The 23,349-nt window shown below is 36.4% G+C and overlaps 1 pseudogene; it reads right to left on the minus strand.

Annotated features, from left to right (window-relative positions):
* Positions 1-1,508: 1,508 nt before the first annotated feature.
* Positions 1,509-23,349, minus strand: part of LOC122043681 — a 28,694-nt pseudogene continuing 6,853 nt past the window's right edge.

Below are 23,349 nucleotides of genomic sequence, written 5' to 3' on the forward strand. Positions count from 1 at the left end.
ATTAATCTCCATTAATCCTCTTAGTGAATGAATTCACTTGAGTCTAACTCAAGTCTAATCCACTTAAGTCTAACTCAAGTCCAATTCAATTGAGTCTTCTCAATTGATCTCATGCAATTTCAAATATAATGAATCAATATTTCATTAATTCATATTGACTCCTTGAGTGTATTTTGAATTGGACTCAATCCAATATTAGATCCAATTGAGTCAAACTCAATATGTCCAATTTCGATTAGACTTAATCCAATGATTCATCATATGAACCCATCTCCAAATCTACTTGTTTTTTGTGTGTGACCCAATAGGTTCTCGTAACATTGGCAATGCATCTAAATCAACATTAAGATACATAAGCAATGAGTGGCATCTAGCAAGGCATCATTACTACCCAAGTGACGAGAAAGTCGAGATTCGACCTAACCTATCCGTGGCTATTATCTTGTATGACTTGGTCCCTCTATCCTTGATATCTAGATTGATCAATGAGGTATAGATCGTGTCATCCTCTTATCAACCGTTTGTGTTTCTTGATCTCTAAGTAATCACACTCAATCAAATAAGCTCAATATCTCATATTGACTTATTTGCGCATGGTCATGCTTTCTTGTGTCCTACTAATCAAGGGGCCCACAAATATCACTTCCGTCATATGGAAAGGATAGATCCCATCTACATCACTCACATCCCTCCACATAATTCATTGCATACCCAGTGATCTACTTTATTGCCCACCTTCTTATAGGTGACGTTTGTCGATACCAAAATACACAACTCTTTATGTAGGGAACCGTAGTGACTTCAGGTCTAAGGATTATTCATACCAATAGTCACATGAGAATGTTTATGACACTCATATAAAGATCCATGAAACATTCTCATGGTAGGTCATTTAGTATATATTCTCAAATATATTGATACGAACCCCACCAACAAATGTGATGGAACCTGAAACAAAGGTGGATAGAACCCCAAGAACTAAACGACAAGAGTGTGTGCCTTGACCCGTAACCAAGAAGTGGCACGAATCAAGCTTACGAAGGAAAGAAACGCCACACCTAGGGGTGATAAGTTTCGATGGGTTGAACGCCACGAGAGTAGACTCGATAAGTTCAGCAAGTTCTTTCAAGAACTAAGAGAGCACAATCTCACCAAAAACTGAGTTGCTTCATACTAAGATGTCCCTCCCTTTTATAATGGGAGTGAACAAGGAAAAATACAAGATAAGTACATGCACAATTAGAGTCCCAATGTTGCATGTCTCATGCAAGCTATCTAGAAACCCAAAACAAAATAAATGTATGCACAATTAGAGTCCCAAGTTGCATGCTTCATTAAACAATCTAAAATACTTAAGTTTTCATGCATGAACGAATTCCCATGCTTTGCATGCTTATTAGCGTTCTTCCGTTAAGCGCGGCCAGTCATGGATGGTTATGCCCGATTACGTGGATTAGGCCACGACTAGCAGTTGCGATTATCATGGTTTCTCCTTGCTCATAGTCCTCCCAATGTTTTTTTATTAGCCCATTTAGCGCTTCCTTGAAACGCTTTGCCCGTAATCTTGTAATTGGGCCTTCTGGAAGTGATAATTGATCTCTCCTATCTTCGGCCCTTGGGCATACATCATTCTCCCCTTCTTGAAAAGGATTTGTCCTCAAATCATCACCTGCATCAAACGGGGATAAGTCAGCAACATTAAAAGTAGAATGTACGCCATACTCACCTAGTAGTTCAAGTTTGTAGGCATTATCATTGATGCGCTCTAATACTTGAAATGGGCCATCCCCTCGAGGTAGAAGTTTAGAACGACGTTTGTCCGAAAATCGCTCCTTTCGGAGGTGCAACCAAACCCATTCTCCTGGTTCAAACACAATTTTCTTGCGCCCCTTGTTAGCTTGTTGCATGTATTGTTGAGTTCTTTTCACAATATTCAGTCGTGCTTGTTCATGAATCTTCTTTACGAATTCGGCCTTCTGCTTACCATCTAAGTTTATATGCTCACTTACAGCTAAAGGAATCAAATCTAATGGTGACAAGGGATTGAAACCATAAACAATTTCAAATGGAGAAAATTTAGTCGCAGAATGTATGCTCCTATTGTAAGCAAATTCAACATGAGGTAGACAATCTTCCCATATTCTCAAATTCTTGTTAATGACCACACGAAGTAAAAAGGACAAGGTTCGATTGACCACTTCAGTTTGCCCATCAGTTTGGGGGTGACAAGTAGTAGAGAACAACAATTTAGTTCCTAATTTCCCCCACAAGGTCTTCCAAAAATAACTCAAAAATTTTGCATCTCTATCAGAGACAATGGTCTTAGGCATGCCATGCAACCTAATATCCTCTTTAAAGAACAATTCAGCTATATGCGATGCATCATTAGTGTTATGACATGCAATTAAATGCGCCATTTTAGAGAATCTGTCTACCACAGCAAAAATTGAATCTCTCCCCCTCTTGGTCCGGGGTAATCCCAAAACAAAGTCCATTGAAATATCAGTCCAAGGTTCACTAGGTATAGGCAAAGGAGTATACAAGGCATGGGGTTTCAATTTAGATTTAGCTTGTTTGCAAGTGACACACTTCTCACAAATTCTTTCCACACCGTGTTTCATATGAGGCCAAAAGAAATGATCCTGCAAAACCCCTAAAGTCTTAGTAACGCCAAAATGACCCATCAATCCACCACCATGGGCTTCCCTAGTGAATAATTCACGTAACGAACACATAGGCACACACAATCTATTTTCACAAAATAAAAACCCATCATGCCTATAGAACTTACCAAATGCAACCTTATCGCATGCTTTGAACACCTCGGAGAAATCAGTATCATTAGTATATAAATCCTTGATATATTTAAATCCAAGTAACTTCATATCTAAAGTGGACAGTAAAGCATACCTTTGAGATAGTGCATCAGAAACTATGTTCTCCTTTCCTTGCTTGTATTTGATCACATAAGGAAATGTCTCAATGAATTTTACCCATTTAGCATGGCATCGGTTCAACTTATGTTGGCTCTTCAAATGCTTTAGAGATTGATGATCTGTGTAAATCATGAATTCTTTTGGCCATAGGTAATGTTACCATGTCTCCAATGCTCTCACCAATGCATACATTTCCTTATCATATGTGGGATAGTTGAGAGTGGCTCCACTCAACTTCTCACTGAAATAAGCAATGGGTCTCATTTCCTGCATAAGCGCAGCACCTATACCAACACCAAAAGCATCACATTCAATTTCAAAGGTTTCAGAAAAATCTGGTAGGATTAGTAAAGGAGCAGAACTTAGCTTTTCTTTCAAAGTGTTGAAGGCCCTCTCTTGTTCCTCTCCCCACTTGAGTGACTCATTTTTATTGATGACTTTAGTAAGAGGAGCTGCAATATTGCTAAAATCATGAACAAACCATCGATAGAAGCTGGCCAAACCATGGAAACTCCTCACTTGGCTAATTGTTGTCGGTGTTGGCCACTCTTGGATTACTTTCACCTTTTCCTCATCCATCTCAACACCTTTAGTACTAACAACTAAACCAAGAAACACAACTTTCTCCGTACAAAAGGAGCATTTAACGAGGTTAGCAAAAAGCTTTTCTTCTTTTAGCACACTCAAAACTAACCTTAAATGTGTAACATGCTCTTCTAAACTTCTGCTATAAATCAAAATATCATCAAAATACACAACTACAAATTTTCCTAAGAAAGCACGCAAAATATGGTTCATCAAACGCATAAAAGTGCTAGGAGCATTAGTTAAGCCAAAAGGCATTACTAACCATTCATATAAGCCATGTTTGGTTTTAAAACCAGTTTTCCATTCATCACCTTCCTTCATCCTAATATGATGATATCCACTCCTAAGATCAATTTTTGTGAACACACAAGAACCATGCAATTCATCAAGTATATCATCAATCCTAGGAATTGGATGGCGATACTTTACCGTGATGTTGTTGATGGCTCGACAATCCACACACATCCTCCATGTTCCGTCCTTCTTGGGAACTAGTAACACAGGCACGGTACAAGGACTCATGCTTTCTCGAACATACCCCTTTTCTAATAATTCATTAACTTGCCTCTGAAGTTCCTTTGCTTCCTCCGGATTGCTTCTATAGGCAGGTCGATTCGGAATGGAGGCACCAGGTATGAAGTCAATTTGGTGCTCAATTCCTCTAATGGAGGTAAACCATGCGGAACCTCTTCAGGAAATACCTCCTCGAATTCCTGTAAGAGAGAAACAATAACGCTAGGTAAAGAATTGTTAAGGTCGTTAGTGGTCAAGAGTGCCTCCTTATACAAAAGGATAAGGGGCAGTTGATTTGAAAACAAAGCTCGCTTAATCTCACTTTTTTTTGCATAAAAAATATTTTTCTTTCTCTCTCCTTTTTTTTTCCTTGCCCACTCCTTTTGTCTCTTTCCTCTCATCTTCTTTCCCCTCATTTTTCTTTCCCTCTTCTTCTTTTTTCTCAATTTTTTTTCTCTCAATTTCTTTTTCTTTCTTCTTTTCATTTGCTTTTTGTAGTCTCAACTGGTCCTCCATAACTTGTCTTGGAGTCAACGGTACAAGAATAATATGTTGCCCTTTCAAAGTAAAACTATACTTATTTGTGAGGCCATCATGTGTTACCTTTCGATCGAATTGCCAAGGTCTTCCCAACAATAGATGGCATGCATGCATGGGAACCACGTCACACAACAGCTCATCTTCATATTTGCCAATGGAGATTGCTACCAAGACTTGTTTTGTTACCTTGATTTCTCCGCAATCATTTAGCCACTGGAGTCGATAAGGTCGTGAATGTTTCCAAGTTGGTAGTGATAATTTCTTCACCAAATCAGTACTTGCCACATTGGTGCAACTTCCCCCATCAATAATAACACTGCAAACCTTGTTATTGACAAAGCAATGGGTATGAAACAAATTCTCCCTTTGATTACCTTCTTCCTCCTTAGCTTGTAGATTGAGAACTCGTTGGGCCACCAATAAGTCTCCAATAACAGCATGTTGTTCATCATCACTGTCCTCTTTTTGTGGCACTTCTTCAACTATTTCATCCTCATCTTCCGACTCAATTCACCTTGAGCGTTTATTACCATAACCCTTTTGTTCACACATTGACTAGCTATATGACCATGCCCTTGACATTTAAAACACTTGATATCACGAGTTTTGGAGGAAATGGGTTCGCGATTACCTTGAGTAGTAGATGGTGTAGGTTTGGGCTTCTTGAAGGGTTCAAACTTTGGCTTATTTTGAGGTTGCTCCTCCTTTAATAGAGCTGTCCGCCATGTGCCGTGAGTAGTCATTGGTTGTTCCTTCCTAGCCAATCCTCTCCTCTTGAATTGTTCTTCCACTTTTTGTGCTTGGTGGACCATGTCCGACAGCTCAACATAATGCTGCAATTCAACAATATCAGTAATTTCTGGGTTTAAACCATGTAAAAACCTGGCCATAGTGGCTTCCCGATCTTCATTGACATTAGCTCGGATTATGGACAACTCCATGTCCTTGAAATATTCATCCACACTTTTGGAGCCTTGAGATAACCTTTGAAGTCGCTGATATAAGCTTCTATAATAATGGCTGGGTACAAACCTCCTTCTCATGAGTACTTTCATCTCCTCCCAAGTGAACACAGGTTGCTCTCTGTTGCTTCTCCGAGTCATCACCACTTGATCCCACCAAACAATAGCATAATCAGAGAATTCAATGGCAGCTAACTTCACCTTTTTAAACTCTGAGAATTCATGACAGTCAAACACCATTTCCATCTTAGTTTCCCATTCCAAGTAAGCTTCTGGGTCATTTCTCCCTTGGAAGGTTGGAATCTTCATCTTAATCCCTCCTAAATCTTTATTTCTTCTAGTTCCGTTCCTATCTCCTCGATGTCCAATCTTGCCTCGATTGTAGTTTTGCTCATCAAAGTCTTCCACAATAACCTCTTCATCTTCTTCGACATCAATCCCTTGGGCATGTCTTCGTTGTGGTCTAGTAATACGGTCTTGTTGATGTCTTCTTGGTGTCCCATCCTCCACCCGATCCAACTATCATGGATAGATTCTAATTCCGCCCTCATCATCCACTGCATCTCCCCCATCAATGCTTGTAATTGTAGGTTCGGAAGTGGCCTAGCCCCCTCATTTGCTCCATCCTCCTGGTTGTTGGACATGGCTGCAAAATGAAAGAAAACCTCACAAGCACTCAACTCACGTTTGGGTGGTAGCTCTCAATTGATGATATCTCTCAGTTCTTGATCAAACTCTAGAATAAATCAGAATATCACGTAGCAATTCAAAAGATACCACCGAAACTTATGATGGCAGAATTTTAAGAGAAAATGAAAGAGTAGAAGTTTGAGAATAAGGAAAACAAGAAAAGAATTGTAGAAGACAATTACTCGATTCACACAAGAAGTTTTTTTTTTTACGTTTTCTTCTTCTTCTTTTTTTTGTCTTTTCGATGCGCTCTTTTTTTTTTCTTTTTTTTTCCATGATTTTTTTTTTTTTTTTGCTTTTGGCTGAAAAACAAGTAAAGATAAATTTGCACTTGCCTTGGAACCGAAGCTCTGATACCAAATGATACGAACCCCACCAACAAATGTGATGGAACCTGAAACAAAGGTGGATAGAACCCCAAGAACTAAACGACAAGAGTGTGAGCCTTTACCCGTAACCAAGAAGTGGCACGAACCAAGCCTACGAAGGAAAGAAACGCCACACCTAGGGGTGATAAGTTTCGATGGGTTGAACGCCACGAGAGTAGATTCGATAAGTTCAGCAAGTTCTTTCAAGAACTAAGAGAGCACAATCTCACCAAAAACTGAGTTGCTTCATACTAAGATGTCCCTCCCTTTTATAATGGGAGTGAACAAGGAAAAATACAAGATAAGTACATGCACAATTAGAGTCCCAATGTTGCATGTCTCATGCAAGCTATCTAGAAACCCAAAACAAAATAAATGCATGCACAATTAGAGTCCCAAGTTGCATGCTTCATTAAACAATCTAAAATACTTAAGTCTTCATGCATGAACGTATTCCCATGCTTTGCATGCTTATTAGCGTTCTTCCGTTAAGCGCGACCAGTCATGGATGGTTGTGCCCGATTACGTGGATTAGGCCACGACTAGCAGTTGCGATTATCTTGGTTTCTCCTTGCTCATAGTCCTCCCAATATTTTTTGATTAGCCCATTTAGTGGTTCCTTGAAACGCTTTGCCCGTAGTCTTGTAATTGGGCCTTCTGGAAGTGATAACTAATCTCTCCTATCTTCAGTCCTTAGGCATACAACATATATATCCATAGTTAACCTGATATCTCATATCCATGACTTGTGAGATCAAGTCATCCGTTGACTTACATGTTATTCTCAACGCATTAATATTATCCTTATATATTAATGCTTACTAGGAATAGTTAAGAGTAGTGTTCCATGTATATCTACAATATCTCACTATCAATTCAACCAATTGATATGTTGTAGATAAGAACCTACTACCCAACGACATTATTATACTTATTCAATCGATACTGAACTGAAATAAATATAATAACCAACTTTGCCTTTTATTAATAATGAAATATGATACAAAATGAGCTCTTTACAATCATCTCATAATTGGTACTAGGGTTAATACTAACAATTATTGTACTGGTAATCTAGATATACTGCTAGTAGTAGTAAATAAAATACAAACAAAGAAATATAATATTAAAAATTGGCAAAAGAGAGTATCAGATTCTGCAGATGAAGGTTGTTTTCTAAGGTTGATCATCTTGTTCTCTAGTTCCATCTGTGTACACTCCATATTACTAAAGTGTTGAAGAAATAGTGGAGTGGTGGCTGCATTCTGCTATAAATTTACTTCCTTGCCTTGGTCGAGGAGTCCTAGAAGCAGTGAAACATCTTGCCTTGTGAATCTAATTTTCTTATTATGAAAGATGAAACATCTGGCTTCAAAGTCCCAATTGTTGAACATATTTTGTATAAGGCTTTGGATATTTGCAATTTTAGGCATTTCTACGGCCCAAGCAAATGAGCTTCCATTTATCAACTCCATCTGTCGGTCATTTATGTGTAGTGATAATAAAAAAAAACCCATAAAGTGAGGGTAATTACTTTTTTAATGCACTGTCTTACGATATGCATGGGAAGCAGAAGTTCTCTAGCTTGCCATTTAATTCTATCAAACAAATACATAAGATCTTAGTGATAATCATTTGGCCTCATTATAATGTACTTAGTTTTCACTCATAATATGATACATTACACTATTATTTTTTAACCATAATATGATACATTACAATGTCTATAATTTCTCCTATGTACTACAACGTGATTAGTAGCTGTTATAACATAGCTATTGATCATGTTGTAGCAGTTAGAGTCAAGTAGCTGCTACAATAATGAGAAGCCAATAGAGACTATAGAGTTTAACCACATTGTATCAATCATTAGAGTTTAACTACGTTATAGCACCTGTTGTCACTTAGCAGCTACAATAAAGATAAACCATTTTTTACCCTCTATTCACTCTAAGTAAATATTCAATCCAAAGACCTATAATCATTAACCACCATTGTAGCAGCTTGGAGATGAATTAAAACCCTAAAAATTTAAACCCCTAAATAAAATGAGAAGAATCAAAACTTTAAAGCATAACATAATACTTATGATGGAGACGAAGCTTTGGATGAGAAATAAGTTGTCGCAGTGAGGTTGGTTGATGTATGCCCAAGGGTTGAAGATAGGAGAGATCAGTTATCACTTCCGGAAGGCCCAATTACAAGACTACGGGCAAAGCGTTTCAAGGAAGCACTAAATGAGCTAATCAAAAAACATTGGGAGGACTATGAGCAAGGAGAAATCAAGATAATCGCAACTGCTAGTCGTGGCCTAATCCACGTAATCGGGCATAACCATCCATGACTGGCCGCACTTAACGGAAGAATGCTAATAAGCATGCGAAGCATGGGAACTCGTTCATGCATGAAGACTTAAGTATTCTAGATTGTTTAATGAAGCATGCGACTTGGGACTCTAATTGTGCATGCATTTATTTTGTTTTGGGTTTCTAGATAGCTTGCATGAGGCATGCAACATTGGGACTCTAATTGTGCATGTACTTATCTTGTATTTTTCCTTGATCACTCCCATTATATAAAGGAAGGACATCTTAGTATGAAACAACTTAGTTTTTGGTGAGATTGTGTGCTCTCTTAGTTCTTGAAAGAACTTGCTGAACTTATCGAGTCTACTCTCGTGGCGTTCAATCCATCGAAACTTATCACCCCTAGGTGTGGCATTTCTTTCCTTCGAAGGCTTGGTTTGTGCCAATTCTTGGTTACGGGTCAAGGCTCACACTCTTGTCATTTAGTTCTTGGGGTTCTATCCACCTTTGTTTCGGGTTCCATCACATTTATTGGTGGGGTTCGTATCATCTGGTATCAGAGCTTCGGTTCAAAGGAAAGTGCAAATCTATCTTTACTTGTTGTTCAGTCAAAAGCAAAAAAAAATCGTGAAAAAAAAGAGCGTGCAACGAAAAGACAAAAAAAGAAGAAGAAGAAGAAAGCGCAGAAAAAAAATTGCTTGTGTGAATCGAAGTAAATTGTCTTCAACAATCCCTTTCTTGTTTTCCTTACTCTCAAACTTCTACTCTTTCATTTTCTCTTAAAAATTCTGCCTTTATAAGTTTCGGTGGTATCTTTTGAATTACTACGTGATATTCTAATTTGTTCTAGAGTTTGCTTAAGAACTAAGAGACATCATCAATTGAGAGCTACCACCCAAACGTGAGTTGAGTGCTTGTGAGGTTTTTCTTTCATTTTGAAGCCATGTCCAACAACCAGGAGGATGGAGCAACTGAGGGGGCTAGGCCACTTCCGAACCTGCAATTGCAAGCATTGATGGGGGAGATGCAGTGGATGATGAGGGAGGAATTAGAATCTATCCATGAGAGGTTGGATCGGGTGGAGGATGGGACACCAAGAAGACATCAACAAGACCGTATTACTAGACCACAACGAAAACATGCCCAAGGGATTGATGTCGAACAAGATGAAGAGGTTATTGTGGAAGACTATGATGAGCAAAACTAAAATCGGAGCAGGATTGGATATCGAGGAGATAGAAATGGAACTAGAAGAAATAATGATTTAGGAGGGATTAAGATGAAGATTCCAACCTTCCAAGGGAGAAATGACCCAGAAGCTTACTTGGAATGGGAAACTAAGATGGAAATGGTATTTGACTATCATGAATTCTCAGAGTTTAAAAAGGTAAAGTTAGCTGCCATTGAATTCACTGATTACGCTATTGTTTGGTGGGATCAAGTGGTGATGACTCGGAGAAGGAATAGAGAGCAACCTGTATCCACTTGGGAGGAGATGAAAGTACTCATGAGAAGGAGGTTTGTACCCAGCCATTATTATATAAGATTATATCAGCAGCTTCAAAGGTTATCTCAAGGCTCCAAAAGTGTGGATGAATATTTCAAGAACATGGAGTTGTCCATGATCCGAGCTAATGTCAATGAAGATCGGCAAGCCACTATAGCCAGGTTTTTACATGGTTTAAACCCAGAAATTGCTGATATTGTTGAATTGTAGCATTATGTTGAGCTATCGGACATGGTCCACCAAGAACAAAAAGTGGAAGAACAACTCAAGAGGAGAGGATTGGCTAGGAAGGGACAACCAATGACTACTCACGCCACATGGCAGATAGCTCCAAGAAAGGAGGAAAACCTCAAAATAAGCGAAAGTTTGAACACTTCAAGAAGCCCAAACCTACACCATCTACTACTCAAGGTAATCGCGAGCCCATTTCCTCCAAAACTCGTGATATCAAGTGTTTTAAATGTCAAGGGAATGGTCATATAGCTAGTCAATGTGTGACCAAAAGGATGATGGTAATAAACGGCCAAGGTGAACTTGAGTCGGAAGATGAGGATGAAATAGTTGAAGAAGTACCACAAAAAGAGGACAGTGATGATGAACAACATGCTGCTATCAGAGACTTATTTGTGGCCCGACGAGTTCTCAATTTACAAGCTAAGGAGGAGGAAGGTAATCAAAGGGGAAACTTGTTTTATACCCGTTGCTTTGTCAATAACAAGGTTTGCAGTGTTATTATTGATGGGGGGAGTTGCACCAATGTGGCAAGTACTGATTTGGTGGAGAAATTGTCACTACCAACTCTGAAACATCCGCGACCTTATCGCCTCCAGTGGCTAAACGATTGCGGAGAAATCAAGGTAACAAAACAAGTCTTGGTAGCAATTTCCATCGGAAAATATGAAGATGAGTTGTTGTGTGATGTGGTTCCCATGCATGCATGCCATCTATTATTAGGGAGACCTTGGCAATTCGAACGAAAGGTAACACATGATGGCCTCACAAATAGGTATACTTTTACTATGAAGGGACAACCTATTATTCTTGTACCATTGACTCCAAGAAAAGTTAAGGAGGACCAGTTGAGATTACAAAAAGAAAATGAAAAGAAGAGAGGAAAAGAAATTGAGAGAAAAAAAATTGAGAAAAAAGAAGTAGAGGAAAAGAGAAATGAGAGGAAAGAAGATGAGAGGAAAGAGACAAAAGGAGTGGGCAAGGAAAAAAAAGGAGAGAAAAAGAAAAATAGTTTTTATGAAAAAAAAAAGTGAGATTAAACGAGCTTTCTTTTCAAATCAGCTGCCCCTTATCCTTTTGTATAAGGAGGCACTCCTGAGCACTAACAACCTTAACGATTCTTTGCCTAGTGTTATTGTTTCTCCCTTACAGGAATTCGAGGAGGTCTTTCTTGAAGAGGTTCTGCATGGTTTACCTCCCATTAGAGGAATTGAGCACCAAATTGACTTCATACCTGGTGCATCCATTCCGAATCGACCTGCCTATAGAAGTAATCCGGAGGAAGCAAAGGAACTTCAGAGACAAGTTAATGAATTATTAGAAAAGGGGTATGTTCAAGAAAGCATGAGTCCTTGCGCCGTGCCTGTGTTACTAGTTCCCAAGAAGGACGGAACATGGAGGATGTGTGTGGATTGTCGAGCCATCAACAACATCACGGTAAAGTATCGCCATCCAATTCCTAGAATTGATGAAATACTTGATGAATTGCATGGTTCTTGTGTGTTCACAAAAATTGATCTTAGGAGTGGATATCATCAGATTAGGATGAAGGAAGGTGATGAATTGAAAACTGGTTTTAAAACTAAGCATGGCTTATATGAATGGTTAGTAATGCCTTTTGACTTAACTAATGCTCCTAGCACTTTTTTGATGAACCATGTTTTGCGTGCTTTCTTAGGAAAATTTATAGTTGTGTATTTTGATGATATTTTGATTTTTAGCAGAAGCTTAGAAGAGCATGTTACACATTTAAGGTTAGTTTTGAGTGTGCTAAAAGAAGAAAAGCTTTTTGCTAACCTCGATAAATGCACCTTTTGTACAGAGAAAGTTGTGTTTCTTGGTTTTGTTGTTAGTACTAAAGGTGTTGAGATGGATGAGGAAAAGGTGAAAGCAATCCAAGAGTGGCCAACACCGACAACAATTAGCCAAGTGAGGAGTTTCCATGGTTTGCCCAGCTTCTATCGACGGTTTGTTCATGATTTTAGCAATATTACAGCTCCTCTTACTAAAGTCATCAAGAAAAATGAGTCATTCAAGTAGAGAGAGGAGCAAGAGAGGGCCTTCAACACTTTGAAAGAAAAGCTAAGTTCTGCTCCTTTACTAATCCTACCAGATTTTTCTAAAACCTTTGAAATCGAATGTGATGCTTCTGGTGTTGGTATAGGTGCTGTGCTAATGCAGGAAATGAGACCCATTGCTTATTTCAGTGAGAAGTTGAGTGGATCCACTCTCAACATCCCACATATGACAAGGAAATGTATGCATTGGTGAGAGCATTGGAGACATGGCAACATTACCTATGGCCAAAAGAATTCGTGATTCACACAAATCATCAATCTCTAAAGCATTTGAAGAGCCAACATAATCTGAACCAACGCCATGCTAAATGGGTAGAATTCATTGAGACATTTCCTTATGTAATCAAATACAAGCAAGGAAAGGAGAATGTAGTTGCTGATGCACTATCTCGAAGGTATGCTTTACTGTCCACTTTAGATACGAAGTTACTTGGATTTGAATATATCAAGGATTTATATACTAACGATACTGATTTTTCTGATGTGTTCAAAGCATGCGATAAGGTTGCATTTGGTAAGTTCTATAGGCATGATGGGTTTTTATTTCGTGAAAATAGATTGTGTGTGCCTATGTGTTCGTTACGTGAATTATTCACTAGGGAAGCACATGGTGATGGATTGATGGGTCATTTTGGCGTTACTAAGACTTTAGGGGTTTTATAGGATCATTTCTTTTGGCCTCATATGAAACGTGACGTGGAAAGAATTTATGAGAAGTGCATCACTTGCAAACAAGCTAAATCTAAATTGAAACCCCATGGCTTGTATACTCCTTTGCCTATACCTAGTGAACCTTGGACTGATATTTCAATGGACTTTGTTTTGGGATTACCTTGGACCAAGAGGGGGAGAGATTAGATTTTTGTTGTGGTAGACAGATACTCTAAAATGGCGCATTTCATTCCATGTCATAAAACTGATGATGCATCGCATATAGCTGAATTATTTTTTAAAGAGGTTATTAGGTTGCATGGCATGCCTAGGATCATTGTCTCTGATAGGGATGCAAAATTTTTGAGTTATTTTTGGAAGACTTTGTGGGGGGGAATTAGGAGCTAAATTGTTGTTCTCTACTACTTATCACCCCTAAACTGATGGTCAATCGAACCTTGTCCTTTTTACTTCGTGCGGTCATTAACAAGAATTTGAGAATATGGGAAGATTATCTACCTCATGTTGAATTTGCTTACAATAGGAGCATACATTCTGTGACTAAATTTTCTCCATTTGAAATTGTTTATGGTTTCAATCCCTTGTCACCATTAGATTTGATTCCTTTAGCTATAAGTGAGCATATAAACTTAGATGGTAAGCAGAAGGCCGAATTTGTAAAGAAGATTCATGAACAAGCACAACTGAATATTGAAAAAAGAACTCAACAATACATGCAACAAGCTAACAAGGGGCGCAAGAAAATTATGTTTGAACCAGGAGAATGAGTTTGGTTGCACCTCCGAAAGGAGCGATTTCTGGACAAACGTCGTTCTAAACTTCTACCTCGAGGGGACGGCCCATTTCAAGTATTAGAGCGCATCAATGATAATGCCAACAAACTTGAACTACCAGGTGAGTATGGCGTACATTCCACTTTTAATGTTGCTGACTTATCCACGTTTGATGCAGGTCATGATTTGAGGACAAATCCTTTTCAAGAAGGGGAGAATGATGTATGCCCAAGGGCTGAAGATAGGAGAGATCAGTTATCACTTCCGGAAGGCCCAATTACAAGACTACGGGCAAAGTGTTTCAAGGAAGCATTAAATGGGCTAATCAAAAAACATTGGGAGGACTATGAACAAGGAGAAACCAATATAATCTCAACTACTAGTCGTGGCCTAATCCACGTAATCGGGTATAACCATCCATGACTGGCCGCGCTTAACGGAAGAACGCTAATAAGCATGTGAAGCATGGGAACTCGTTCATGCATGAAGACTTAAGTATTTTAGATTGTTTAATGAAGCATGCGACTTGGGACTCTAATTGTGCATGCATTTATTTTGTTTTGGGTTTCTAGATAGCTTGCATGAGGCATGCAACATTGGGACTCTAATTGTGCATGTACTTATCTTGTATTTTTCCTTGTTCACTCCCATTATATAAGGGAGGGACATCTTAGTATGAAGCAACTTAGTTTTTGGTGAGATTGCGTGCTCTCTTAGTTCTTGAAACAACTTGCTGAACTTATCGAGTCTACTCTCGTGGCATTCAACCCATAGAAACTTTTCACCCCTAGGTGTGGCGTTTCTTTCCTTCGAAGGCTTGGTTCTTGTCAATTCTTGGTTACGGGTCAAGGCTCACACTCTTGTCATTTAGTTCTTGGGGTTTTATCCACCTTTGTTTCGGGTTCCATCACATTTATTGGTGGGGTTCGTATCATTGGTTGACTAAGATACCGTGGGGCACCGATCTACTATCAATGAAATTCTTTCAAAATATTTGTCACACAACAAGTTTAGGGGTTAAAACTTTATCTGATGAGGGTAAAAAGGTAATTGTACAATATATTTTCTCTTTCTCCGCCCGTGCAAGATAATATCTATTAAGATTAGAGGGATTTACAACTTATATTGAAAAAACTTACCATCGAATGGTTTGTGGGAAATCATGTTTGACAAGTTTCCTACAAACTACATAAAAACAATTGTAAGACAAGTTTGTTTGGAGAGTCAAAGTAGCTGCTACAACATGTAGTAGTTATTGTATGATAGCTGCTATAACATGGAGCAGCTATTGTAGGGTAGCTGCTATAACATGGAGTAGCTAATGTAGGCTAGCTGCTATATTTTGTAGCAGCTACTGTCGGATAGCTGATATAAGGTGTTACAGTTACCTAATTGAAAGTTGATATATGTTGTAGCAGTTACAACTTAAATCATAAAAAATTAAAACACATACAAATATAAATGTCTACTGCCTACTTAGTATAGTATCATCAAAGTAGCTACATTGAAATTACCATCAAATGGTTTATGGAAAATGATGTTTGGTATGTTTCTTGCAAATTTATAACAAAAAAATTGTAAGAAATGGAGGTTTGGAGTGTCAAGGTAGCTAATACAATGTTGTGGCAGCTAATTCGACGGTTAGCTGATACAACGTTGTAGCAGCTATCATTCCAAGTAGCTATTGTAATGTTGTAGCAACTATCATTCCAAGTAGCTATTGTAATGTTGTAGCAGCTATCATTTCAAGTAGCTGCTACAGCATTATAGCAGCTATCATTCCAAGTAGATGCTACAACGTTATAGCAGCTAACCAATGAATTAGTTGCTATAGCATTGTAGCAGCTAACATTCCAAATAACTGCTACAACATTATAGCAGCTAATCATCGAATTAGCTGCTACAACATTGTAGCACCTACATTCCAAGTAATTATTACTATGTTGTAGCAGCTAACATTCCAAGTAGTTGTTACAATGCTGCAGTAGATAACCATTAAATTAACTACTGCAACATTGTAGCAGCTATCATTCCAAGTAGCTACTGCAACATTGTAGCAGTTATTATTCCAAGTAGCTACTACAATGTTGTAGCATCTAACCATTGAATTAGCTGTTATAGTGTTATAGCAGTTATCATTCCAAGTAGCTACTACAGCATTGTAGCAATTAATATTCCAAGTAGCTGCTACAATGTTGTAGCAACTAACCAATGAATTAGCTGCTACAGTGTTGTAGCAGCTAACATTCCAAGGAACTGCTACAATGTTGTAGCAGCTAACCGTCGAATTAGCTACTATAGCATTGTAGCAACTAACATTCCAAGTAACTGCTACAATATTGTAGCAGCTGACCGACGAATTAGCAGCTACATTGTTGTAGCAGCTATCATTCCAAGTAGTTACTATAGCGTTGTCGCAGTTATCATTCCAAGTAGCTGCTACAATCTCGATGAATTAGCTGCTACAGTTTGTAGCAGCTAACATTCCAAGGAACTTCTATAATGTTGTAGCAACTAACCGTTGAATTAGCTGCTACAGCATTATAGCAGCTAACGTTCCAAGTAACTGGTATAACATTATAGCAGCTAACTATCGAATTAGCTATTATAGTGTTGTAGTAGCTAACATTCCAAGTAACTACTACAGTATTATAGCAGCTAACCTTCCAAGTAACTGTTACAATGTTGTAGCAACTAGCTATGGAATTAATTAACAATTTAACATCCGAGACATCCAATAAAGAGAAATCATGTATAAACGATATATAATAGGAATAGAGGGCATTACAACTTAAAATGAAATAGCTAAAATAGATAGTTAGAAAGGTGTAGCAGTTAACTATCGAAGTAGCTACTAAGCAAAGGTGCCACTACAAGCATTTGTAGCAAGCGTCAGCCTTGTACATTGTAGCATGAATCCTTCCTTCCTTCTAATATACAACTTAAAATGAAATGAATTACCATTTATTTATTCAATGTGGAAATTGATGTTTGACAATTTCCCTACAAATTACATAAGAAAAAAACTGGTAAGAAAGCAGCTAGGGCTTGTGCATTGTAGGATCTATCAGGACTAAAAATTAATGTACAAAGCAAGAATAGACAATGGAGTGGAAAGGATTACGATGGAGAATAGAGAATGGAGAGGGTTGCTAAGAAAACCAGTGTTGGTTATATGTTCGATGGCAGTTTAGGGAGCTGCAAGCCAGCTAGTGGATAAGAAAGTGATTGTAACGTGGGTTTAGCAAGGGATTTATAGAAATTTAACTAAGTCTTACATGCACGTAACTGAGTTAGTAATTTAAGAAAAAATGCAGTTAGTTAAACTATTTTTTTTAAGCACATTTTAATGATCAGGGGGTTTATAGGAACCCATATGAACTTGTTTCACGTCATTCAGAACCCTCTAGGTACGTTAACTGACTTCAAAAAGTTTATTTTTAAGAAAATAAAAATAACAATCTATGATGAATTTCAAAATTCCTCGTAGATTTGAGATATTTTTTATATATAAATTTAAACTTTCGAAGGTCGGTTGAGTTGCCTAGAGAGCTCATAAAACTAATTCCTATGGGTTTCTATAAGTACCCTAATTTTATAAATGTAATCAACCACTAATTTTACACAACTGGTGATTCTTTTACTATGAAGATGCCCGAAAAATATTAATCGCCTTCATAAAATCAATGATGTTAATATATTAGTTAAAATTGATATTTGAGGACATCTATATGATCAAGGGATTTATAAGAACCTATAGGAACTGGTTTCATCTCATTCTGAGCAATCTAGGTACCTCATCTGGCATTGGAAATTTTATTTTTTAAAAAAGATTACAATCTGCAACAAATTTCAAAATTTGTCACAGAATCTGCAATAAATTTCAAAATTTGTCGCAGAATCTGCAATAAATTTCAAAAGTCATCTCAAAATCTGTGACAAATTTCAAATTTTGTTACAGATCGGTGATGAAATTTAAAATTCATCTCATATTTGATATTTTATATATATATAAATTTAAACTTTTTGAGGTCGGTTAAGGTACCTATAGAACTCATAATGATATGAAATCAGTTCCTATAAATCCTCTAATTTTATAAATCTCATCAACCACTAATTTTACCCAACCAGTGATTTTTTTACTACAAATGCGGTCGAAAAATGTTAATCACCTTCATAAAATCAATGAACTAAATATATTGGGTAAAATTAATATTTGAGGGCACCTATATAATCAAGGGATTTATAGGAACTCATAGAAACTGGTTTCATCTCATTTCATACTCTCTAGGTACTTTGACCATCTTTTAGATACTTTAAAATAAGTGTGACCTATTAAATTACAACTTCTTATAGAAATTTAACTAAGTTTTATATGCACGTAACTGATTTAGCAATTTAAGAAAAAAAAATAGTTGGTCAAATTATTTTTAAGGGCATTTTTATAATCAGGGAGTTTATAACCCATACAAACTTGTTTCATGTCATCCTAGCTCTCTAGGTACATCAACCAGCTTCGGAAAATTTATTTTTTAAAAAATAAAAATAACAATCTGCGATGAATTTTGAAATTCATTGCAGAATCTATGATAAATTTCAAAATTCATCGTAGATTTGAGATTTTTTTTATATATAAATTTAAAATTTTCAAGTTTGGTTGAGGTACCTATAGAGCTTGGAATGATATGAAATCAGTTCCTATGGGTTCCTATAAATCCTTTGATTTTATAAATCTCCTCAATCACTAATTCTACCAAATCGGTGATTTTTTTACAGTGAAGGTGTCTGAAAAATATTAATCGCGTTCATAAAATCAATGATCGCAATATATTAGGTAAATTTGATATTTGATGGTATTTATATGATTAGGGGATTTATTTTAACCCATAAGAATTGGTTCCATCTCATTCCGAGCTCTCTAGGTACCTCAACCGGTATTGGAAAGTTTATTAAAAAAATACAATCTGTAACAAATTTCAAAATTCATCACATAATCTGTAATGAATTTTGAAATTCGTCACAGATTATATATATATTTATATAAACTTTCTCATGCTAGTTGAGGTACCTAGTGAGCTCGAAATAACATGAAACCAGTTTCTATGAGTTCCTATGAGGTACCTAGTGAGCTCAAAATGACATGAAACATGTTAAACTTATGAGTTGGTGTGAGATGGAGTTAAATTAATCTTAATTTTAAAGATGATTTTAAGTTTAAGAATATTATCTCTAAATTTGTGGAACATAATCATGTTTGAATTTTAAAGAATTGTTAAGTTGGAATTATATTAAAGTTGATTTAAATTTGAACAATTTATTTGAATTTGATTTGAGTTGATTTAAGATTCATCTAGTTTGATTTAAGTTTGATTAGATTTGATTTAAGTTCGATCAGATTTGATTTAAGTTTGATCAGATTTGATTTAAGTTAGATCTGGCTTAATTTAAGTTTGATCTGGTTTGATTTGAGACTGATCCAATATGATTTAAGTTTGATCTGGTTTGATTTAAGTTTGATCTATTTTGATTTAAGCTTGATCAGATTTGATATAAGTTTGATCTGGTTTGATTTGAGCTTGATCAGATTTGATTTAAGTTTGATCTGGTTTGATTTGAGCTTGATCTAGTTTCATTTATGTTTGATCTGGTTCAATTTGAGTTTGATCAGGGTTGAGTTAAGTCTAATTTAAGATTGATTAAATTAATTCTTAATTTTAAACTAAATTTGTCTCACCCTTTTCTAGATTTTTAAACATGAAACCTTATGGATTTTGTGAGATGGTTAATTTTATTTTTAATTTAATTTAAAATCTTAAGATTGATTTACATTTAAGTTAGACTTAGGTTTAATAGTTAGTTGGTTATATATTTATTTCGATAATTGGCTTCCAAATTATGGTGAGACACGAGATCTTCTTGAGTATTAGAGCAACAACCACTTCTAGACAAAGTCTTTTAAGGAAATTGAATATTTAACTTTCTTTCTGAGAATCCTTAGTCTAACTAATCAAGTGTCATTCAAGCCTAAGTCCTTATCTAACCATTCTAGATTAAGCAATTAGTAAACATGAATGACATGACATTTATCAATATAGATTAATTAAGCATATGCATGTTCATGGCAATTATGCATGGATCAGCCAAGTTAAGCAATTTGTTCCATACTTATAAGGTATATTATAGTAAGTTTTAAGATTTAAGTTTTAATTTTATTGATTAGTTTCATAATTGAAGGATACTAACTTGGTTTATGGGATTTAAGTTTTTTATTCAAATTTAACTTAGACTTGTAACCCAAGTCTAGATTTTGTGAGTTGATAAAATTATTAATTAACTTTTCTAATTTATCAATTTTATTTTTTAAAATATTATTTTACTTTTCTAATTTTCTAAAACTTGACTTTGAATTTTTAAACCTTGAACAAACTTGATTAATTGAATTACTTGAATTAATTAATTGAGCATGCATATCTATTTTTTCAAGAAAATCAAAGCTAGACCAATAATGATTAAGTTACTAGCATGTGTAGTAAAGATAGGATTTTCATGTAATATAAACTTACTTACCTTGTTTGCTTTCCTTGGATCCTTGGGTCCTATTTTTGGACATTATCATTTGTAATGTTTGAACTTCTGGTACTTGAAGAACTTAATGTGTTCCTTCCCTTTCCAAACTTTTGGTGTCGGTTTCTCCTTTACCTCCGGTTGTGTGGATCGAGTTTTGTAAGTAGGATACTTACTTTTGTAATACCCTCTTTCACTGCATTCAAAACATATTATATGATTTTTAAATTTTAAACTTACAAGGTTACCTTTTGAATCCTTGTTAGGATTCTCCCCCTTGATTATTGCCATCTCGGCTTTGGGCTTAGCTTCGAATTCGGGTTCAGACTCAGTCTCAGCCACTTGTGCTTGTACTGATAGTGCAAGGTAGTTTACTCAAGCTTGTTCTTCTTAATCCAACTCTTTCGAAGATTCAGATCGCATCACTTTCAAAGCCTTAGTTTTGGAAGTCTCTTCATGTAGCTCGATTAGTTTCTTCCAAATCTCTTTGACACTCTTGAAAGGTCTGACCCGATTAAATTCTTCTTTGGTCAAACCACATAGTAATGTTAGAGTCACCTTAGCATCGACCTCAATCTTCCTCTGTGTTGGTTCGTCGCATTTGTCGCGGGCAAGTAGTACTCCATCTTTGGTGGGGAGCATGAATCCAATTTGGATTATGGACCATATTTTCTCCTGGGTCCTTAAGTGGTACTCTATCTAATTTTTTTATTACTCGAAATCCTTGCCGAAGAAGAGGAGTATGCGTGTGATAGTGTAGCCTTTTTGATGGGTCATTTAGTGAAAATCTCACAAAAAACCAATGAAACTTGTTCCAAGACTTGGTCTTGGATTAGTAGTGCGGGAGTAGAAAAGGCAAAAAAAACCGCTCGAGTGGTGATGCACCAATTTTGAGAAACTTTGCAAAATTAACAAATTTGTTAGGAGAGGTTATTAATGTAGGGATCTAGTGCACTAAACACGCAGAAAGTGTAGCGAAAAAATTAACTAGATCCTCTCCTAGAAGATCCATGCAAAGGATAAAATTACATATAGTAAGTTTCACATGAGAAGTATACCTTTGTAGCGTGCCCTTCGCAATCCTGACAGCAACTTTTTTTAGATATAGATCTCAGTGCAATCAAGCATCCACGCCTCTATGGTATCCACACGAACATGTTCCGTTCATCTCAAGAACTCTCGATCTAGAGAAGAACCAACTTTGTGGTGCTAGCCACACAAGGTGATTCGGCCATGAGGAAGGATTGGCCAAGAGGAAGAAGAGGAGGAAGGAGAAGAAGACCAATTCTCTTAATGAAAATGAATGAGACAAACCTTGTGTACTCATCCAAGGAATATCAAAGGTCATTTGGCTTTTTGTCTTCCTTTGATTAATGATCCATTAAACTCTATTAATGGGCATTAACCCTCTTGTGTCTTTTGATCTTCCTTCAAGAATTGATCTTAATCATCTTTCTTGAAGAGGCTTTTCATCTTCTATGAAGGTTCTTTTAGTCTTCTTCTTTTATATGATCAAATCATGTAAAAGATCTTTTCTCTTCCTTGGTAAATTCAAATTCACCCAATGAGTCTCACTCATTGAAGCTTATCAATCTCAATTGACTCCATGAATCTTATTTGAATTAGATTCAATCCAATAATTAGATCTAATTGAGTCTAACTCAATGAGTCTAATTCATATTAAACGTCTCTTTGTTTTCCTCTTAATGGGTTGGATTATTATATTAGATTAACCATTAACCCAATAAGTCTAATCATTTCATAGTTGACTCTTAGGGCTAATACTAACAACTAGACTAATTCTTACTTTTGGAGAAAATTTAAAAATAGAAAAAAATACATAAGAATATTTTACCAAAAATCAAATGAAAAAACAAGAAAAAAGATTGCTCAAATGGTAGTTATACCAATTCAAAGTGCTCCCGCTCTGATACTAATTGTAGGATCGTTGCGCTAGAGGAGGGTGAATAGAGCTTGTGGATTTTGATGTTTTTCATAAAATGATCGAGTAAACTCAACGAAATTAAAAGCAAAGGAAAACAAACAACGCTAACACAACACCAAGTTTTACTTGGTTCAGTGTATGTGCTGGCTCCTACTCTAAAGCCCATACATGAGAGTACTTTCGTTAGATAATCATTAATCAATCGGAAAGTTACATATATAATTGAATTTATGTACAAGTAACTTGAACAATAAAAGAAATACCAACGACTTAGAAGAAGAGATGAGCGTAGTTGTTGTCGGAGCAACGTTTGGGCATCATAGAGTTGTCTATTGAGCAGCGTGTAGGAGAAAAACTCTATCAGATTTGTTAATCAACTTAACTTAATCAATATTAATCATTCTATTAATCTACCAATGAATCACTAAATCAAACTTAGTTAATTCAATCAAACAACTCTATCAGATTCAACATTCTAACATAATCTTAATTAATAGAGATTAATCAGTTAAACTCAGATTAATTAAATTACCTCAATTAAAATTCTAAATGGATTAAATCAAGGTTTACCCTAATCAATCGTTTCTTCTCTGGCAACAGCAGAGTTGGCCTCTTGGCGGCTGGTGGTGGTTCATGTGCGTAGATTGTATACACTTGTTTAACATGTTTTGACACA

Source organism: Zingiber officinale, chromosome 2A, assembly GCF_018446385.1.
Source record: "Zingiber officinale cultivar Zhangliang chromosome 2A, Zo_v1.1, whole genome shotgun sequence".
Taxonomy (NCBI): domain Eukaryota; kingdom Viridiplantae; phylum Streptophyta; class Magnoliopsida; order Zingiberales; family Zingiberaceae; genus Zingiber; species Zingiber officinale.